This window comes from Callithrix jacchus, chromosome 1 (genome assembly GCF_049354715.1).
Source record: "Callithrix jacchus isolate 240 chromosome 1, calJac240_pri, whole genome shotgun sequence".
NCBI lineage: Eukaryota > Metazoa > Chordata > Mammalia > Primates > Cebidae > Callithrix > Callithrix jacchus.
Window position 1 is genome coordinate 15,319,748 of NC_133502.1, and position 21,261 is coordinate 15,341,008.

At 44.6% G+C, this 21,261-nt stretch overlaps 1 protein-coding gene and 1 pseudogene across 11 annotated transcripts in view; both read left to right on the forward strand.

Annotated features, from left to right (window-relative positions):
• The window catches only part of CLYBL (citramalyl-CoA lyase), a 287,479-nt gene that overhangs the window by 28,207 nt on the left and 238,011 nt on the right, over window positions 1–21,261 (forward strand). The window lies entirely within an intron of this gene.
• LOC108590791 (peptidyl-prolyl cis-trans isomerase A pseudogene) overlaps window positions 1–21,261 on the forward strand; it is a 43,947-nt pseudogene continuing 22,686 nt past the window's right edge. Inside the window, exon 1 of the transcript XR_008476826.2 lies at window positions 1–21,261. This exon is cut by the window's right edge and continues 22,686 nt beyond it. The product of XR_008476826.2 is annotated as a peptidyl-prolyl cis-trans isomerase A pseudogene (transcript).

The window sequence follows — 21,261 nt, forward strand, 5'->3', positions numbered from 1 at the left end:
GGGAAAAAAAAGATACCTAGAAGGAACAATAATATGACTAACAGCAGACTTCTTATCAGAAATAATGGATAGTAGAAGGTAAATGTAGTGAAAGAAAAAATATCAACCCAGAGTTCTATGTCCAGCAAAACTATCCTTCAAAACTGAAGCCCAAATAAAGACCTTTATAATTAAACAAAAACTGAAAGAATATGTTGCAAAGAATCTATGAGAAATGCTAAAGGAATTTCTTTAGGCTGAAGGGAAATAACCCTAGATGATGACTTGGATCTATAAAAAGAAATGAACCAGAAATGATGATGAAGATAATCAGAGATCTATCTATACTGATAGGGGCATGTAAAAGTAATAATAAGAAATATTTATATAGCAGTTGGTATTCTGAATGCTTTATATACATTAACTCACAACCCTTACAACAGTCCTATGAAATGGGTACATTATTATCATTTTACACAGGTGGAAACTGAGGCACAGAGTAACTTCCTTGTTGTCAGATACCTTGTCAGAGGCAGAGGTAGGATTCAGACCCATCATTCTGACTCCAGAGGCTGTTCTCTCAACCACTCTGCTAGACTGCCTCTCAACATAGATTTTACATGAACAAATAGGCAATATTATTATGTGAACAAATAAGACATATCATGGCATGTACAAAGCAGTGTGCATATATATAGTATGACCCTCTGTGTAATCAAAAGTACGTATAAAGGTATTCAGTTTTGTTCAGGAAGGATACACAAGAAGCCTTTAACAGTGATAACCTTCCCCATGGAAAAGGGGAAGAGACTGAGAGCTCGAAGTATGAAAAAGGAGACTAAATTATTATTTTGTGCTTCTCTAGATCATTGGAATACTTTTTAATGTGGATGTATTATTTTTTAAAATTTTTTAATGTCACAAAATAGGAAAAAAAGATACTTGTTAGGAGAAAATAATATTCTGTCTCTCTCTTATAAGGAATATGACAGAAATAGGGAAAATGTAGGCTGAAGGTCAGGACTTAGGTTTCTTTCCTACTCTGTTGGCAGGACACTGTGTCGTGTGACAAAGGTCTCAGATCATGCTGTCTAGGCTTGGACACCTTCCTTCCATTGGTACATCGTCTTCCCCATCCCCAGATGTCCCCACTCATTTAGGGGGCAGCTCTGGGAAGGCACCTGTTGCTCTAAAATGGCCTCCTGAAAACTCCTGTTCCCACAGACTGTCTTGCTTAATCTTACTCCAAGGCAGGGGGCTGCAGAGGGCTCCTGGGCTGGTTCTGCTCCTGGGTTCCCCATCTCGGGTGATCATGGCAGCATCATATGCTATCTCACCCAAGTCAGCAGCCTGAGAGTCCACCTTTGAACTCACCTTGTCAATGACCCCTAGGCACATTTCATTAGGTCCTGATAATGAAATGTACCTGGGGGTCATTAACAAGGTCATTTGATCCAAATCCTTCTCAAAAGTGCCTTCTTTCTCTGTCATCATTTTCATAATCACCCCGCCCACCACCACCATTTTCCAGGGTCAAATTGAGACTTATCCAGTGTTTTCAGAGTAAGGTGCTGCCTTTAGCCCAGGCCTTCCTAGCCTGGCCCCTACCCGAGTCCAGTCTTGTTTTCTACATGTGAGGATCCAGCCTCATCTCCCAGTGAGGTCAGGTCTGGCCATTCAGCCTCCCCTTCCACACATTCAGCCCTCCTGGCTTTGTGCAGCTTCTTGCTTTTTCCTGTGTTCCTTCCTTGTCTTCACACAGCAAATCGTTCTCATCTCCAGAGATGCTGTGCCCTGGAAGCCTTCCCTGTTCCCTAGCACGCTGGACTGAGTGGTCCTGTGCCAGCCTCCCATAACTCTTGTTCATGCTCTGTCCTACTCTTGGAGAGACCATGAAGATTGGGGGAAGAGGACAGGGTTTGGAATTGGACAGATTTGGTCTCAATTCTGGTCTTTGCATTTATTGGCTATATGAACTCAGGCAAGTTATTTAATCTCCCCAGTCTCAGTTTCCTCATCTTTATGGTGGCAATACTACTGCTTACTTTGCTGAGACAGATGGACTAAAGATAATATATATAAAGTGCTTGGCAGGGTTCCCATTACAGCTTTATTCTTACCACACTTTTTTAAACATTGTGTTGATTAAACATTTACTTGATTAAATGTCTTTCTCTCCCACTAGACTGTATTCTTTGAGACCAGCAGTGCTTAATAAATGTAGAATTCAATTTTTAATGAGTTTGAATTTTAAGAGAGTACATTTGCTTAAAGAGTGTTTATATTAACTCTCATTGTGGGATTTCACGTAATGTGAAATTCAAAGCTTTGTATATATTTTCAGCAGAGACTCTTCAAATTATGTTTTCAAAATAACAGTTTTATCTCCCCAAGCAAAAAGCCACCTGCTTTTGCAGGTTCACTTGAACCTGTCCAGAAGGCACTAGAGGCCCTGCCCAGCCCAGATGTGCTGGCATGGCATCAGCTAAAGACAGGCCCACCAGGTCCCACCTCTGTTTTCAAGCATCATGAACTATACATGTTAGATTGCTTGATACTGTCCCACAGGTCTCTGAGGCTCTATTTGCTTTTCTTCAATCTTTCTTTTCCTCAAACTGAGTACATAAGATTGATCTATTTTTTAGTTAACTCTTTCTGCTATTGAGCTTACTGTTAAAAATTTCTATTTAGCTCATGTATTTTCAGCTCTTTCTTTTCATAAAAATCACAATTTTCACCATTTTTAAGTGAATAATTCAGTATCACATGACCTTTCTATATAGACCACTCAATATTTTCTTACGAGGACTTTAAGACCTTGGTAAATATGAATAATTCTATTTCTGCATACATTTAATGATCTGCAGCAAGGGTGAGCAAAGAAGAACAGGTGAAGATAAATGAAGTAAAGTATTTATAAAGGTGCAGGTGACCAACATAGCAAGACCACATCTGTACAAAAGAAAAGTTCAAAACTTAGCTCGGCTTGGTAGCATGTGTCTGTAGTCCCAGCTACTGAGGAGGCTGAGGCAGGAAGATCATTTGAACCCAGGAGTTCAAAGTTGCAGTGAGCCATGATTGTACCACTGCATTCTAGCCTGGGCAATGTAGCAAGACCTTATCTTAAAAAAAAAAAAAAAAAATTAGGCCGGGCGCAATGGCTCATGCCTATAATCCCAGCACTTTGGGAGGCCGAGGCGGGTGGATCATGAGGTCAAGAGATCGAGACCATCCTGGTCAACATGGTGAAACCCCGTCTCTACTAAAAATGCAAAAATTAGCTGGGCATGGTGGCGCACGCCTGTACTCTCAGCTACTCGGGAGGCTGAGGCAGGAGAATTGCTTGAACCCAGGAGGCGGAGGTTGCTGTGAGCTGAGATCCTGCCATTGCACTCCAGCCTGGGTAACAACAGCGAAACTCTATCTCAAAAAAAAAAAAAAGTATATGCATAGTCTGAGTACATGATTTGAATATATTTAGGAAATAGATAATGAGATAAAATATTCAAAAGTGAAGTTATACAGGAACATTCCAGGCATATGATTGCCATATATGTAGCTATAAATTTATATTCTCTGTGTAGTGTAGACTTTAATTAAACAGAATGATCTGACTTTAATCTCTCTTGACAGCAGAAAAGTAACTTAGGAGTTTGTTCATTTTTTGTTTTTTTTTTAAATAATGAGAACTAATGCCCAAAGTACCTATCGACTCAAAATAATTGTTTTTCTTTTCACACAAAGGCAATTTAATAGATGGGACAATTGCATACTTAACTGCATTTTTTGCTCATCATATTATGTGTTTTAAAAATCATTTATCTTGGAACCAAGTACATTACTCTGGTTTTTGTATGCTCATTGTTGTGAGACATTATCTTTAATGTTTTACTAGGTTTCCTATGTTGGGCTGAGGGTATTTTTTGTTGTATCAAATATCCTTTTGTGTTTTATTTAAATCTATATTTACTTGTTTTAAATAGTTTGCCTTATTGCTAAGGCTAGTGGAAAATATTTAAAGTGTGAAAATGTGTTCTTTTCCTACAATGTTCTTTTGAGTAGTTGTTAGCTGTGAAAACATTTAGCAGGTTTCCCTCCTTTTCACCCATGGTTAAGCTTTGCTCCTGAAGAACTATGCCTAGCAGAACATGCCACAGTATGTTCAGAACATCGCTGTGTTACAGATGCAACATGGTCTGAAAGGAAAACTTGAGTGTGAGTTTCAAGTTGACACGTGATCAAAGTAGCCCTGAAGTGGTCATTTAGAAAGTGAAGGCCGGCCGGGCGCGGTGGCTCACGCCTGTAATCCCAGCACTTTGGGAGGCCGAGGCGGGTGGATCACGAGGTCAAGAGATCGAGACCATCCTGGTCAACATGGTGAAACCCCATCTCTACTCAAAATACAAAAAATTAGCTGGGCATGGTGGCGGGTGCCTGTAATCCCAGCTACTCAGGAGGCTGAGGCAGGAGAATTGCCTGAACCCAGGAGGTGGAGGTTGTGGTGATCCGAGATCGCGCCATTGCACTCCAGCCTGGGTAACAAGAGCGAAACTCCATCTCAAAAAAAAAAAAAAAAAGAAAAGAAAGTGAAGGCCTGGAACTGATAGCTTCATGGGCAGTGCCCCTGCTCTTTTGATTTACAACCAATAGGATTTTGACTGCTCTGGAAATTTGTATTGCCCAGAGATAGACCAGGGCCCCTAAACGCACACATGGATATATATGAATATATGGTGGACGGTGCAGGTTCAAGCTACTCCTGATAATACATTTCTGGAAAACATTCCCTTTATGGGAGGACTGAACAAAAAAAATTAGTGGCTAGTTTTACTCTGGTTCACATATATCGTTTTTCTAACATAGAATTTTCATTCACATCACCAAATGACAAATACGAAAAGTATGTAACAGTTTTAAGTGGATGATGGTGGGAACCCACATGAATCAAAGCTATTTAAGTTTGGTATTGACATTGTGCATCTTCCCATTATTTATTATACTCCCCCCCAAAATCACTCTTTTTCTTAATAATAGTCCAACAGAAGAAGGAAAGAAAGTACAGAAATGGAAAGTCTGCCAGTCGCAGTGGCTCACGCCTGTAATCCCAGCACTTCGGGGGCCTAGGCGGACAGGTCACTTGAGGTCAGGAGTTTGAGACCAGCCTGGCCAATATGGTTAAACCCCATCTCTAGTAAAAAAAAAATAAAAATAGAAATAAAAATTAGCTAGACGTGGTGGCACACGCCTGTAATCCCAGCCACTTCTGAGGCTGAGGTTAGAGAATCTCTTGAACCTGAGAGGCAGAGGTTGCAGTGAGCCAAGAATGTGCTGTTGCACTCCAGCCTGGGTGGCTGAGGCGGGGCCAGGCGCGGTGGCACATGCCTGTAGTCCCAGCTACTCGGGAGGCTAAGGCTGCAGGATAACTTGAGCCCAGGAGTTCTGGGCTGTGGTGTGCTATGCCAGTTGGGTGTCTGCACTAAGTTTGGCATCAATATGGTGACCTCCAGGGAGTGGGGACCACCAGGTTGTCTAAGGAGGGATGAACCTGCCCAGGTTGGAAACAGAGCAGGTCAAAACTCCTGTGCTGATCAGTAATGGGATCGCACCAGTGAATAGTCACTGCACTCCAGCCTGGGCAACATAGCAAGACTCCATCTCTAAATAAATAAATAAGAGAAAGCCAAAGATGAACTCAGTGAAGTAAAACATTTCTGAGATTGGTGCATTTTCCTTTTGGAAATGTCATGCAAGCAATTTACAATTAAATTTGAAAATAATGTTCTGTAGTCTCTTGAACGGAATTTAAAATATGACAATGTAGAAAAGCAATGTGGGGATGAAAACCCATAGGATATGTCTCGAGGAGGACAGAAGCCCCTGGGGAAGAACACTTGTGAGGGTCCCAGGCTCTCAGACACAAGGAAAGAGGAATCTGAGGGATTGCTGGGAAGGATTCTCATCTTCTGACCTCAGCTGTGAGTAGATTTGGTTGGGGAGCTCATTATCATTGCAGGGGGTGGTGGCCTCAGCCCCTGTGCACGCTGACTCTTATATGCTGTGCTCTGGCTGGGGCATACCTCTCGTGAGGGTGACCCAGGGCACTGAGGATATTCAGTCACCATCAGCCAAAGCTGGTTGCAGGGAGGCTGGCAGTGGTCTTGGGAATGTTGCTTGAATTCATCTTGGGTTGAAAATCAGAGTATTGGCTCATTTCTGATGTTATTATTATTATTATTTGAAATGGATCTTGCCCTCTTGTCCTGGCTGGAGGGCAGTGGCATGATCACAGCTCACTGCAGATTACAGGTCCCAGGCTCAAGTGATTCTCCCACCTTAGCCTCCCGAGTAGCTAAGACTTCAGGTGTGTGCCACCTGGCCTGGCTAATTTTTTAATTTATTTTTTGTAGAGATGAAGTATCCCTATGTGGCCCAGGCTGGTCTCAAATGATCCTTCTGCCTCTGTCTTCTCAAGTGCTGGGATTACAGGCATGAGCCACCACATCCAGCCCCTACCCCCGTAGTTCTTTCCCTCCTGCCTACCTGCCTTTCTTCCTCCCTCCCTCCCTCCCTCCCTTCCTCTTTTATTTTCTTTCCTTTTTTTTTTCTGTTGCTCAGGGTGGAGGGCAGTAGTATAATCTTGGCTCACTACTGCCGTAGCCTCTCAGGTTCAAGCCATCCTCTGACCTCAGCCTCCCGAGTAGCTATAGCTACAGGCATACGCCACCACGCCTGGTGAATTGTTTATTTTTTGTAAAGACAGGGTTTTACTATGTTGCTCAGGCTGCTTTCATTTCTAATACACTGAGCTCAACTGTTTGCTGAGTACGGCCTGCATGAGGCCTCATAGAAGCCCTTTTGAGCTGTTTAGTGACGTCTCTCAACCCAGAATCTTTTGACTATCTGGAGAGAAAGACAGTAGGTCTGTATCAAGACCAAGAGGCTTGAAGGCTTTGGACGCTTTGTTTCCGCCTCCTCTGGAGTGACCAGAAGTAATGCCTGCTTCTCATGACTAGCCAGGTTGCCTCACTGCTCCAGTGCCAAAGGCCAGGTTTTGATTGGGAATGATGTCTGTGTATTCTGAATAACCATGAATTTTTTTTTTTCTGATTTACAGATCTTCAGGGTTTTCATCGGCATGATTTGCCATCTCTGTTTTTGTCATCTAGGATCTATAATTATCCTCAGGTTTTCTGCCAACACCTGCGTTTTCAACCAGATAGAAGAGGAGGAGGTGAAATAGGAGGGATATATGCATTTCTGAAACAATTTCAAGAAATTGTCTCAATTTTATATTTTCGTTCATAATTGCATGATAATTGCAATGTCTGGTTGAGGAAGTTGTGGGGCTCAGTGTCAGCAGCCACCACTTCACTGTGCATCTCAGTTCCAATTATTTGGGGCAATGGTGTGTCCCAACCCATGCATCATCTGGGAGGTTAATTTATTGGGTCATGATGAGCATTTAAAAAAATGAACTATACCAGAATAGGAACTATTCAATTCAGAGCCTATCCGCATTTTGTCTTATGAAACTTTTAGTTGTTTTTATATGTGGTGTGTGTGTTTGTGTGTGTGTGTGTGTGTGTGTGTGTGTATGTATGTATAGGCTGTCACTATAAATACACTTCTTCCTGTGGGTTGCAGTAAAAAATATTTGAAAACTGTTACCTATTAACATTTTAATAGGTACATAGCATATATATTTCTGGGGTACATGAGATATTTTGATATAGGTATACGATGTGTAATCACATCAAGGTAAATGGGGTATCTATGACCTCAAGAATTTGTCATTTCTTTGTGTTACAAACATTCCAGTTATACTCTTGTAGTAGTTATATTTAAATGTATAATAAATTATTGTGACTGTAGTTACCCTGTTGTACTATCAAATACTAGAACTTACTTCTTTCTGTCTCACTAGATTTTCATACCCATTAACCATCTCCACTTTGCTTCCCCCTCCACTACCTTTCCCAGCCTCTGGTACCAGCATTCTAGTCTCTTATCTCCATGGGTTCAATTGGTTTAACTTATAGCTCCCACAAATGGGTGAGAACAGATAAAGTTTGTCTTTCTGTGACTGGCTTATTTCACTTAGTGTAACGTTCTCCAGTTCCATCCATATTGTTACAGATGACAGGATCTCATTCTCTTTTATGGCTGAATAATACTTCATTGTGTATATGTACCAGATTTTCTTTATCCATTTAGCTACCCATGGGCCCGTAGGTTGCACCCAAATCTTTGCTATTGTAAATATTGCTGCAATAAATATGGGAGTGCAGATATTGCTTCGATATACCGGCTTCCTTCCTTTTGGGTGTATATCTAGCAGTGGGATTGCTGGGTCCTGTGGGTAGTTCTAATTTTAGTTTTTTTGAGGAACCTCCACACTGTTCTCCATAGTGGTTGTACTAAATTATATTCCTATTAATAGTGTATGATGGTTTCCTTTTCTTCTATATCCTCACCAACATTTGTTACTGCCTGTCTTTTAGATCAAAGTCATTTTAATTGGCGTGTGATATCTCACTGTAGTTTTGGTTTGCATTTCTCTGGTGATCAGTGACGTTGAACACCTTTTCATATGCCTGTTTGCCATTTGTATGTCTTCTTCTAAGATATATCTGTTCAGATCTTTTGCCTATTTTTTATTGGATTGTTAGATTTTTTTCCTGTTGAGTTTTTTGAGCTCCTTATATATCCCGGTTATTAAGCCTTTGTCCGATGGGTGGTTTGCAAATATTTTTCTCCATTCTGTGGGTTGTGTCTTCACTTTGCTAATTGTTTTCCTTTGCTGTGCAGAAGCTTTTTAACTTGACGTGATTTCATTTGTCTAGTTTTGCTTTGGTCTCCTGTGGTTTTGGGGCCTTAGGGCAATTTCTGATCCAGGGAGATGGCTTTCTTTAAGGGGTGTGGGGCATGAATAAACCACCAGCCATGTCCAGGGTATCTTCTTTCCTGTGGCTGAAAAATTCCTTAATTTAAACTTAGGATTCTCAATCTCATGAACATGCTATTAAAATAATAGCACCCTGGGACATTGTGGGGTTCGGTGGGCTTGTGTGAGTTATCCTGAGGGCCTAACCGTCATTTGTGCCATTTTTTCCAAGGGGAAAAATTCATTTTCAGTTCCAAAGAAGCAACTTATTGGTGAATTATTTTGAGCAGAATTCTGTCACAGATCAGGCACTGCTTTTATATTTATTCTGCATTCGGTAGTAAATCTACTTGTACTTTAAGCAGTCATTGTACTCCTTTAGCCCCTTTTAATTTCTTTTTATCTATTTATTTTTGAGACGGAGTCTTGCTCTGTCACCCAGGCTGGCATGCAGTGGCGTGATCTCGGCTCAGTGCAACCTCAGCCTCCCAGGTTCAAGCAGTTCTCCTGCCTCAGCCTCCTGAGTAGCTGGGATTACAGGCGTGCACCACTAGGCCTGGCTAATTTTTGTATTTTTAGTAGAGATGGGGTTTCACCATGTTATTCTTGAATTCCTGACCTCACGTGATCCACCCTCCTCTGCCTCCCAAAGTGCTGGGATTACAGGCATGAGCCACTTCGTCAGGCTGCCTCTTTTAATTTCTAATGAAGAGTGATGTGTTATAGGAGTTGGGGATGTCCTGGGGGAAGAAGGATCGCTGAAGGATGGAGCTCCTGAAAGGGAAGCTTAATGAGGACGTGCGTCCAAAGGATGAATGTTTGTGCCCCTCAACAGGCTTGGGGAGAAGGGCATCTTCTTGCATTTACAATGATTTATAATTTCCTCTGGTTCAGGTTCCTACGACCACGGGAACCAATTGGTTACAGAAATCTGAATGTAAGGAACTCATTACAAAGGCAAGTTTACCCTAGATCTATCTGCCTGTTAGCCCTGAGATAGCCACTTCTCGGCACCTTCTGTGCCAGACACACTTCTAGGCCCAGTGATACAGCAGGGAGCATGGTGGGCAGGCCCCCTTCCCCTCTGCAGAGGCTACTGCTGGGCCCTCCGCACACTCTAGCCTCCCACCCTTTGGGAATGCTTGTCAGTGCCAAACCGTGCAGTGCACATCAGCTAGCCACCGTATACGTGGGCCCGAGGACCACTCTGCCCACATCTAAGGGGGCTGAGTGGACAGTTTTTGAAAGGCTTATAAGAAAGATCACAAGACGTTTCTTCTCGAGAAATGCTGCAGTCTTTAAAAACAAACAAAAAACCACCTAGAATTTTGAGAACCCCAGCTCAACAAAAAATAGGTGGGATACAAGCTTGTTCATGGGCAGCAGAGAGGTCCAAAGCAGTGTGCCTCCAATCGAGACGGGTGGCTCTGAAAAACCCTCTTAGGGAAGCCTCCTGTCCCTCCTAGAGCTTCCCAGATCCATGGTATCTAAAACCTTGCAAAATCTACCTCTGTCACCCATGCCCTCCCCCACAACTCCATAGTGGGAAGAACTTATTTCACTGCCTCTTTTTCTTGAGGTTTATAAAAACAAAATGTGTGAAGGGAATGTATGGTGATTCTCTTGGGACTAATTAAACAAACAGATTCAGAGAAAGCAGAGAAGATTTAGGATAGTTAAAATGTAAAAAATGTAATTTTGGGGATAACAGCCGTCAATTTTTCCACTTGAGTGTTTTTCCAAAGAGCAGAGGGCAAGAAGCATCTTAAGTCCTCTCGAAGCTGAGACACATTTCAACATGGAGATATTAGAAGCAAATTTGGTGCCCAAGACAGGTGCCAGATTTTAATTACAGTTGGCATTTCTGAGCATGCTTTTGGCAGAGGTGGCCATCTTGTTGGAAAAGCCATAGATTTTGACACTAGCAGTATGGGTGCCCAGTTGAGAACGATTGCAAATAATTTCCCTCCTATTTTCATCTTGTTGGTTGTGAGAGAAAACTTCAGTGGCTAATATTTAAACAAGATACTCTGTTCAGAGGAAACAGTTGTTCATTGGAATTATCTTGGTAGCTTGGTGTGTTGGCTCTGGGGGTAATAATTTCTCTCTTAGAGTCTTTAAAACAAACCAGTTAAAACAATAAAATAGGATGTTTCATTACAAGAAATGAAGTTGGCATGCACGAGGTTTTCCATTAAGTTCCAGGTCACAGACAAATAAAGAAAGTATGTTGGGGGGAAAAATCCTTTTTAAAAATAATTAGGGAGCTGTCTGTTTTGTTCACCAGATGGAAAATCCGTAGTTGTGGGTGGTCTGTGTTGGAGAGGGCAACTCACAATTGGCAGGACTATGCCTTTAACTTTTCAAGTCCTTGGACAAAAATCTCAACGCCATGGACTATTCAGAAGGCTCTGAATGTTCATCAGCCCTTCTAGGCTCTGCTTTTCTGAATTTTACCAGTTTTCTAACAAGAGCGTGTAGGCAAAATGATTATGGAATGCCAAAATAAATAGTCCATTGTTCATTGAATTCTGAAACAACATTCCTGACAGCCCTGGTTTCGTGTGACTTTTCTTGCTGTCAGTACCTTATGTGATAATCTGATTAGTGGAGCCCCCTGCATTACTATTTAGAGGCTCCTTTTTATAATATTTCTGTATTCCAGAGTAGATAGGGCAGCCAGATGTGCCAAAAGCATACGAATTCGTCCTAAGGTTGTTATTTATTGAAGATGGATATTGCACTGTCACCAGTGTTTAGGGTCTTTTCTAAACTTGCTTTGATTCTGGTCAAATTGATTAAGAAAATATGCTTTTCTTACTCCTTTCTTGAACTGATAATAGAAAGTTAGCTATCTAGTGTCACTAGTAGTTTTTTTATATGCATCAAAGTATCATTTTTTTTTCCAGCCCAGTCTTATGTGTTACATGGCTTTACATCTGCAAGTTGGACTTTGAAATGGATATTTTGTGTTTGAACATAAGGATATATATATATACAGACACACACACACACACACACACACACACACACACGTATCTCCATTTATATTTCATTCATAAATTCAACCCATCCCCCAAATTTAAAAAAAACGGTTAATAATTACAGGACACTTAAATTAATAAAATCATCTAGGATGCTAAATGCATAAACTTTCAAATGGAGTGAAAAAAAGCCCTGGAACGTAAATCATTTTTCTCGGACAGCCAATGTGTTTGGCTTTGGATGCACATCAGATTCTGCCTGCGCCTAGTAAAAATGGCAATGATTTATTAGTTCCATCTCCCCCCAGCACAGATGCTGCACAGTCTGTCTTTTTTCTGGGCACTAAACAGTGGGTTTTAAAAAACATAATTTCACTCAAGTTTTCCGCTTGCGTTCTGTGTTGTACTATTAATAGCAACCCTTTGTTGTTCATGCCAGCTCGCTTCTAGCATAAGACAATGATAAGAGGAAACGGGTTTAACTAAAATACTACTAATTGGCACCCACTTTTCATATGATGGTGCAGGTGCAGTTCTGTGAAAAATAGAAGTACCTCTAAAAATTATGTCATGAAAAAAGAAAAGCTAAACAGTTGTACAGTTAAGTAGGTGTACCTTGCGATGTCATTTTTTGTTTGTTTGTGTTTTGGGTTTTTTTTGAGACGGAGTTTTGCTCTTGTTACCCAGGCTGGAGTGCAATGGCGCCATCTCGGCTCACCGCAACCTCCGCCCCCTGAGTTCAGGCAATTCTCTGCCTCAGCCTCCTGAGTAGCTGGAATTACAGGCACGCGCCACCATGCCCAGCTAATTTTTTGTGTTTTTAGTAGAGACAGGGTTTCACCATGTTGACCAGGATGGTCTCCATCTCTTGACCTCATGATCCACCCATCTCGGCCTCCCAAAGTGCTGGGATTACAGGCGTGAGCCACCATGCCTGGCCGTCATTGTTTTTTTTTTTTTTTTTTTGAGAAATCTTAGTTATTTGCCGATAAGGTGAAGGGTGGGGAAAATCTGGAGCATTGATGGAGGACTTACATGTTAAATATTCTATGAGTCCACCAGGCACTGTGGCTCACGCCTGTAATCCCAGCACTTTGGGAGGTCGAGGCTGGCGGATTGCTTGAGCCCAGGAGCATGAGACCAACCTGGGAAACATGGCAAAATCCCATTGCTACAAACTATACAAAAATTAGCTGGGTGTGGTGGTGCGTACCTGTAGTCCCAGCTACTCGGAAGGCTGAGATGGGAGGATCACTTGAGCCCAGAAGTTGGAGTCTGCAGTGAGCAGTGATCATGTGCCACTGCATTCTAGCCTGGGCCACAGCAACACTTTGTCCCAAAAGAAAAAAAAAAGGTTGTATGATGCTTCATGGAAAAAAAAGTTTTCCGCCTAGGCAATATAGCAAGACCTCATCCCTACAAAAATTTTTGTTTGTTTGTTTTAAGGCAGAGTCATGCTCTCTTGCTCTTTTGCCAGGCACCAGGCTGGAGTGCAGTGGCGCAATCTTGGCTCACTGCACCCTCCACCTTCTGGCTTCAAGCAATTCTTCTGCCTCAGCCTCCCAAGTAGCCGGGACTACAGGTATGTGCCACCACGCCCAGCTGATTTTTATATTTTTGTAGAGATGGGATTTCACTATATTGTCCAGGATGGCAAAAATGTTTTTAAAAATCAGACTGGTATGGTAGCACACACCTGTAGTCTCAGCTACTGGGAAGGATAAGGCAGGAGGATTGCTTGAGCCCAGGAGTTTGAGGCTGTGATGAAACATGATTGTGCCACTGTACTCTAGCCTGGGTGACAGAGTGAGACCACATTTCAAAAAAAGAAAAAAAGTTGGCTTTGCAGACGCCGACGCCGACGCCGCCGCCTGGAGCCTTGTCGTATCAGCCATGGTCAACCCCACCGTGTTCTTCGTCATTGCCGTCAACGGCGAGCCCTTGGGCCGCGTCTTCTTCGAGCTGTTTGCAGACAAGGTTCCAAAGACAGCAGAAAACTTTCGTGCTCTGAGCACTGGAGAGAAAGGATTTGGTTATAAGGGTTCCTGCTTTCACAGAGTTATTCCAGGGTTTATGTGTCAGGGTGGTGACTCCACACCCCATAATGGCACTGGTGGCAAGTCCATCTACAGTGAGAAATTTGATGATGAGAACTTCATCCTAAAGCATACAGGTCCTGGCATCTTGTCCATGGCAAATGCTGGACCCAACACAAACGGTTCCCAGTTTTTCATCTGCACTGTCAAGACTGAGTGGTTGGATGGCAAGCATGTGGTCTTTGGCAAGGTGAAAGGAGGCATGAATATTGTGGAGGCCATGGAGCGCTTTGGGTCCAGGAATGGCAAGACCAGCAAGAAGATCACCATTGCTGACTGTGGACAACTTTAATAAGTTTGACTTGTGTTTTATCTTAACCACCAGACCATTCCTTCTGTAGCTCAGGAGAGCACCCTCCACCCCATGTGCTCGCAGTATCCTAAAATCTGTGCTCTCGCTGCAGTTTCCTTTGGGTTCCATGTTTTCCTGTTCCCATCCATGCCTAGCTGGATTGCAGAGTTAAGTTTATGATTATGAAATAAAGACAAAATAACAACAACAACAAAAAGTTTTCAAGAGGGGAAGCAGTAAGAAGAGTGTTAGAAACCTCAGGTGCCCATCTGCTTTCCCCTCCTTGCCCAGGGTGACAGAAACGTGCCAGATTCTCATTGGCAGCAACATGAGTTTTGATTTGGCCAAGGTGTGTGTGCTCTTCTGGAGAGTAAGGTCAGCACAGAGGCTGCTGGAGGCTGCCTCCACAGACTCTAGCACCACCTTTCCTCATCTTGTAGCTGAAATCCCTGGAGTCATTCTTGTCTCCCCTGGCCTCTTAGATTCTACGCATCTCAGCATGGCTTCCAGCCATCATGGGTCTTTTCTTGGGTCTCTCCCCTCTCCTGTCCATCTTCCAGAAGTCGCTTTCTGAACATAGACTTCATTGCTCTCCTTTCCATAAGCAGCAGTCACTCGCAACACTGAGGAATGAAGACCTTACAGTGTCTTTACACCCTAACCCAAGACTACCTTTCCAGAATCATCTTCCCACCCCATGGCCCTGACCTTCCAATCACATTACAATTCTCAGTGTGATGAGATACCCCAGCTCCTTTCTGTCTCTGCCATGGCTCACGCTGCTTCTTCGCCCCATAGAGCCCTCCTCTCATCTTCCTTGAGATCTTGCTGACCAAATATCCCCTCCTCTTGTGATGATTTAGCAGTCACCCACACCCCCGTAGGCCAGCAGACACCCTTCCTCTGCCTTCCGATAGCTTTGCCCATATGTGATCTCTGCTCTTTGTACCCTGTGCTGTCTCCCGTGTTAGATCCAGCCTCCCTACTGCTGGTCATAGCGCTACTGCTGGCACCTGATTGCAAGCCCAGCATCTGTCTTGGTGCCAAGCACATGACAAGAATTGAATAATATGCCGGGTACGGTGGCTCATGCCTGTAATCCCAACACTCTGGGAGGCTCATGCCTGTAATTCCAACACTCTGGGAGGCTCATGCCTGTAATCCCAACACTCTGATCTGAGGTCAGGAGTTCTAAAATAGCCTGGCCAACATGGCAAAACCCCATCTACTAAAAATATGAAATTAGCTGGGTGTGGTGGTGCATGCCTGTAATCCCAGCTACTTGGGAGTCCAAGTTGGGAGAATCACTTGAACCTGGGAGATGGAGATTGTAGTGAGGCAAGATCATGCCACTGCACTCCAGCCTGGGTGACAGAGCCAGACTCTGTCTCAAAAAGAAAAATTGAATAAATATTTTTTGAGTGAAATGGAATTCTGGGTTGTGGTTTCCATCAGGTAAGATTCTTGGTTGTGGCTGTGTGTGGTGGCTCACGCCTGTAATCCCAGCACTTTGGGAGGCTGAGGTGGGTGGATCACAAGGTCAGGAGTTTGAGGCTAGCCTGGCCAACATAGTGAAACCCCATCTCTACTAAAAATTCAAAAAAATCAGTTGGACCTGGGGGCTTGTGCCTGTAATTCCAGCTACGTGGGAGGCTGAGGCAGGAGAATCGCTTGAACCTAGGAGGCAGAGGTTGCAGTGAGCCGAGATCGCGCCATTGCAATCCAGCCTGGGTGACAGAGCAAGACTCTGTCTTGGAAAAAAAAAAGAGATTCTTGGTTGTAAGCAACAGACACCACATCTGGCTTTGACAAGAGGGAGTTTCCTGGAAGGATATGGACGCATTCACATAGTCAGTGGAAGGCGAGTGTAGGCATGCTGGCATCAGTCCTTACCCACTGTGTCCCTGCTCAGCCACGAGAACAGTGTGCCGCCAGGGTATTCAGTCTGTAACTCTGCTCTGGATGCAGGCTTCAGCAAGGGAGTGTCCAGCTGGGCTAATGGGGCCCACCCTTTGGCTCTGGGAGAGCTGGGCTCCTTGATGATAATCCCAGGAGACTGTAAGCTGTGCTAGGATGAGGTAGTTCCTCAGGAGGGGAAGTGTGTCTTGGGATAGTCAATAGCCGGTGACTGTTCACCACAGGACTAAACCTTGTGTTTCTAGTGCTCCAGGGCCCCAGCTGGCCTGTCTGGTGTGACTTGCCAAGTGTTCTGAGCAAGAAAGGAAGTTGTTTTTTAAAATGCAGGTATTGGCCAGACACAGCTCACGCCTGTAATCTCAGCACTGGGAGGCTGAAACGTGGATCACTTGTACTCTGGAAGTTTGAGACCAACCTGGGCAATATAGTGAGACCCTGTTTCAATTTAAAAAAAGAAAAGCAGATATCCTGGGAAGGGATATCAATGAAAGAATGGTATCTCTGGGAAGGGATAGCCCCTGCTCTCCAGCATTGATCTGCCAAAAGTAGGACCTGTGAATGCAGGATCCAGAGTAGCCATGGGTGGATGCGGTGCTAAAGGGTCACAAGTGTTCCAGTAATGCTACCCAAATCACAAGTGTTTCATGTCCTCTTATACCTCCATACTCAGGGAGAAGCAACTCAGAGGCCTCCACATAAAAGGCAGGCTCTCAGCTGGGTGTCAGAGGTAAGGAAGCCACTGAAGCTTATTGCTCCTTAAGAAGCAATCAAGGGGCCGGGCATGGTGGCTCACGCCTGTAATCCCAGCACTCTGGGAGGCCGAGGCGGGTAGACCACAAGGTCAAGAGATCGAGACCATCCTGGTCAACATGGTGAAACCCCGTCTCTACTAAAAATACAAAAAATTAGCAGGGCACGGTGGCATGTGCCTGTAATCCCAGCTACTCAGGAGGCTGAGGCAGGAGAATTGCCTGAACCCAAGAGGCAGAGGTTGCGGTGAGCCAAGGTCGCGCCATTGCACTCCTGCCTGGGTAACAAGAGCAAAACTCCGTCTCAAAAAAAAAAAAAAAAAAGCGATCAAGCCAGGCTGGTGGGTAGCTCATGCCTTTAATCCCAGCATTTTGGGAGGCCGAGGCAAGCAGATCATGAAGCCAGGAGTTCGAGACCAGCCTGATCAACATGGTGAAACCCTGTCTCTACTAAAAATACAAAAAAAATTAGCTGGGTGTTGTGGTGGGGTACCTGTAATCCCAAGTATTCAGGAGGCTGAGGCAGGAGAATTGCTCAAACCTGGGAGGCAGAGATTGCAGTGAGCTGAGATCGTGCCACTGCACTCCAGCCTGGGTGACAAAGCGAGACTCTCTCTCAAAAAAAAAAAATAATAATAATAATGGATAACCTTCTCCCAAGTGGAAGGGCTGTGCAGTCATACAAGGGTATGACTGACACCAAGGAGTGAAGAGTTGCAGTCATGAGCTGGGAAGACACAGCCTAAAAGCAGATAAGCAGGTGGCAGTAAACAACAACCCCATTACCACAAGCAGGTTTTGCATGTGCGTGGTAGCAGGGCATGGTCCTGGGGGAGGTGGGGCTATCTGAGCAAAATCACGGCGCTGGGGGAGGCAGGAATGTTATCATGTGTCGGGAAAAGACAAACCAATGTGAAAGACAAGGGTTTGTAGAGGGGAGTGGTGGAGAGTGAGGTTGGAAGGTGCTTGGATTCAGTTGTGGACAGCCTTGAATTCTAGGCTAAGACTTCAGATGTTGCTTTGTAGGCACTAGGAGCACCTGTGGATGTTTCAGAATGGGAGTATCATGACGGATATGCTGGTTTTAAAAGAGCAGGAATAAGTAGTGGGCTACTGCTGAGGAATCTGTCATGAGTATGTTAGCCTGGGGACAAAGAAGACTGGCCAAAAAAAAAAAAAAATCCTGTGTACAAGGGGGAGCACCCAGGACACTTAGGTTCCAGACCTCCATTCCCAGCATCTCACCTGTAACTCCGCCTCCCTCTACTCATCCAAAGGTCATGGTGCTTATTCACCAGCATTACTATGATACAGTGAAATAATGATCTTTCATGTTTAAATAAACCTACTTAATCTTGTGCATCTATTTGGAGATTCAGAAACACCACATGAGAAGCTACTGGGACTTTTTTCTCCTTTGCTTGGCTTCCCATTTGTTCTCTAGCTGCTTTTTTCATCCTCGCTAGTTATGAACCTTCCCCTCCACTTTGGAGCTTCACAATGGTTCAGATCTCCTAGGATGCCAACAGTGTGGTTTTGATTCATGTGTTCCTTCTCCTGCTTAAATTTCAGTCAATTCAAGGGTGATATGCTGGGTATGATTGGCTGGATGCGCCCATTCCATTCAATTCATTCATAACTAGGATGTAAGTGAGGATACAGGCTTGGGTGTTATGGCCAAAAGATTCCAAATACGATGATTTTATCAAGGATCATTTATTTCTCTCTCACTTGAAACATGGGTAGGTGGTGCAGGGCTGATGATGATGGCTCAGTGAGGTCCCAGGCTTCTTTAGCTATGGTTCTGCCGACCTCAGCAGATGGTACACATCTTCCCCAAGGCCGCTGCTTGGGCTGCCCCCACCACATGGGGTAGGGAGACGCATGCCTTCTTTTATAGGGACACTGCATTTCTGCTCACCCTGACCACATGCCATCAACAAGAACTTTGGCCCATGAATACACTCAGATGCAGGAGAGGCCGGGAAATGTTTCCCTTAGCTGGGCATCCATGGGCCTCTCCTTGCGTCCATCGTAGAGAGTGGAGTAGCAGCATTTGCACCGCAGACCTGAGGGTACTAAGGCTGGGCTGGGGGTGGGGAGTGAGGCCAGGAGCTTGGATGTGCAGGCTGGATGTCACACGCATATAGGGCAAAGAGGAGGATCTGGCTGGGACCTGGGGCCTCCACTGTACCCTTGTCCCAAGCCCCAGCACAGCAGGGTGGGCTGATCCAACCCAAATCATCTCCAGAGTCTTCTCTTTCCTACTGTATTATGCCGCTTCCATATTACCATAGTTCACTCACTATCAAGGGCTCCAAAGCAGTCACATCATCTATATATTACTTGATTGTTGTGCACAGGGCATTGGGTGAAAATGAAAGTGGGCGGAGCACATAGCCTCTAACCTCAAAGCCAGTCATGTGCCAGATGAAAGGCAAGTCACAGTCTTTAGATTAAGTAGCATTTTAACAAAACTAAAATGCCCAAAAGTCCTCCTTGCCAGGGCCCAGCAGGTAAGACTGGAGTGTAGAAAGCTTGTCATTTTAATTACAATGTGAAATCCCAGCGCTGATAACATTCCTACCAGGACAGATGCAGTGGCCCGTGTCTCAAAACTCACACCACCACATGTTCCAGACTTCATCTGGGGCTTCACCTGCTTTTTGCCTCAGAACAGTCTTAATAGCATGGTCCTGTGTTCAACCCATTGTGCAGATGAGGAAACAGATGAAAAGCTAGTCCTGTGTGCCAAGATGTGCCTCCCTTGAGAACATAGGTTCTTAAGTAGAAGCTGTGCCCACCTGCTCATTTAGCACAGGCAGGGGAAGGGTGAACAGTTGGGTCATCGTGGGGCACTTGCCATGGCTGTGCACAGCTCAGGAGCTTTGGCCAGCTCCCTTTTCCTTTCTGTCAGTCAGCGAATATGTGTTGAGCCCCTCAGAGCTAGGTAAGCTCTGAGCTGGGCACTTGGTGAGTACATTTAAATCTGATGCCAGCCCTGTGAGCTAGGCATTAGGATCCTTTGTTCACATTGGATAAGCATGAGGCCCGGAGAGTTAAGTACCTTTCTGGGATCACATGCTGACGCTTGGCAGACCAGGATTCTGGGCCAAAGTCCATTCTTTCTGTGCATTGGCTGATCTATCAGAAGAACCCCCCTCCCTGCCAGGCTTGAGAACCCACGGGAGTGATGGCCCAGTGCTGTGGTGTTGCCTTTCGTTACTGGCAAGATGATGTGTGCCCTTCCACGTGTCCACATGCAAAGGTGCGACTCATGGAATGAAGACAGCTCAGCAGCCTCTAGTTGCTGGGACAGAAATGCAAGTTAGTGGGCTCTGGCCTTTCTCCCAGGCTGTGTTGCCGCCTTGGTGGCTGGAGGGGCACGACTAGGGGGTGTGCTTGGCAGAGCCTGGGGTGGTGTCCTCTTTCATCCCTGTAAATAACACATTAGTGGCTTGATCTGCCATGAAGCTGACAATCACAGTCAATATTTGAAGCCTGGGAAGCTGTGTGGGCCCTGCTTCTGGGACCTGTTGTCAGCTGATGATGTGGCCCTGCCTGGGTGCCTGTGAGTCAGATGGAAGAGATGGCCTCACATCATGAACACTAGCTCCACCTACGTCACGTTGGACTTGACTCTTTACAGAGCACCTAGGAAGGGATATTGATGAGTGAACCAGTGCCCAGTCATCGAGCTAATTATTTGCCCCAGAAAGGTTAACATACTGATGGCAGACAGGGCATTGTGGGCAGCAGGGTACTCTGTTCATTTAGTCTGGTCCACAGGTGCGATCAAGACAATTCCTTATTGTCTTGGAACCAGCCCCTTTAAGCTTCCCTATGCAGCTCTGTGACAGCTTCACGGGGAAACCTGTGAGACCACTGTCCTTTTGCCAGACCCACCCCCACTTTTGGGATTATCCCTCTTCCTATGTTTTCTGAGGCTTTTTGGTTTTTTAGTTTATTTTGTAATTAGAGCAGAAAAGGTACAGTAATTGGACAGGAGGGTTGAGAGCGCTAGAATGAGCCAGGATGCGGTGGGGAAATGGGGTGGGGAGCCCCGGACCTTAAGGCAGCATGCGTGGGTAGGGGGAAGGGGAGGGGGGAACAGACTAGGGTGCAGTTCTAGGCGGACCACTAGATGGCGCTCACACATTGGTGTTCAGACGGGACCATGGCACTTTCCACTTGGGGCTTCTGTAAAATCTCCCCACGAACTAGCCAAAGCTTTGTATCTGTCATCCTGCCATTCATCCCTCTAACCGCTCTTGATCTTCTACACATAGGTAATAGGAATATGTATATGTTCCTCTGTAGTTCAGTTTTCTCAACATTTAGTGACCTTAAAAGCCTGGCA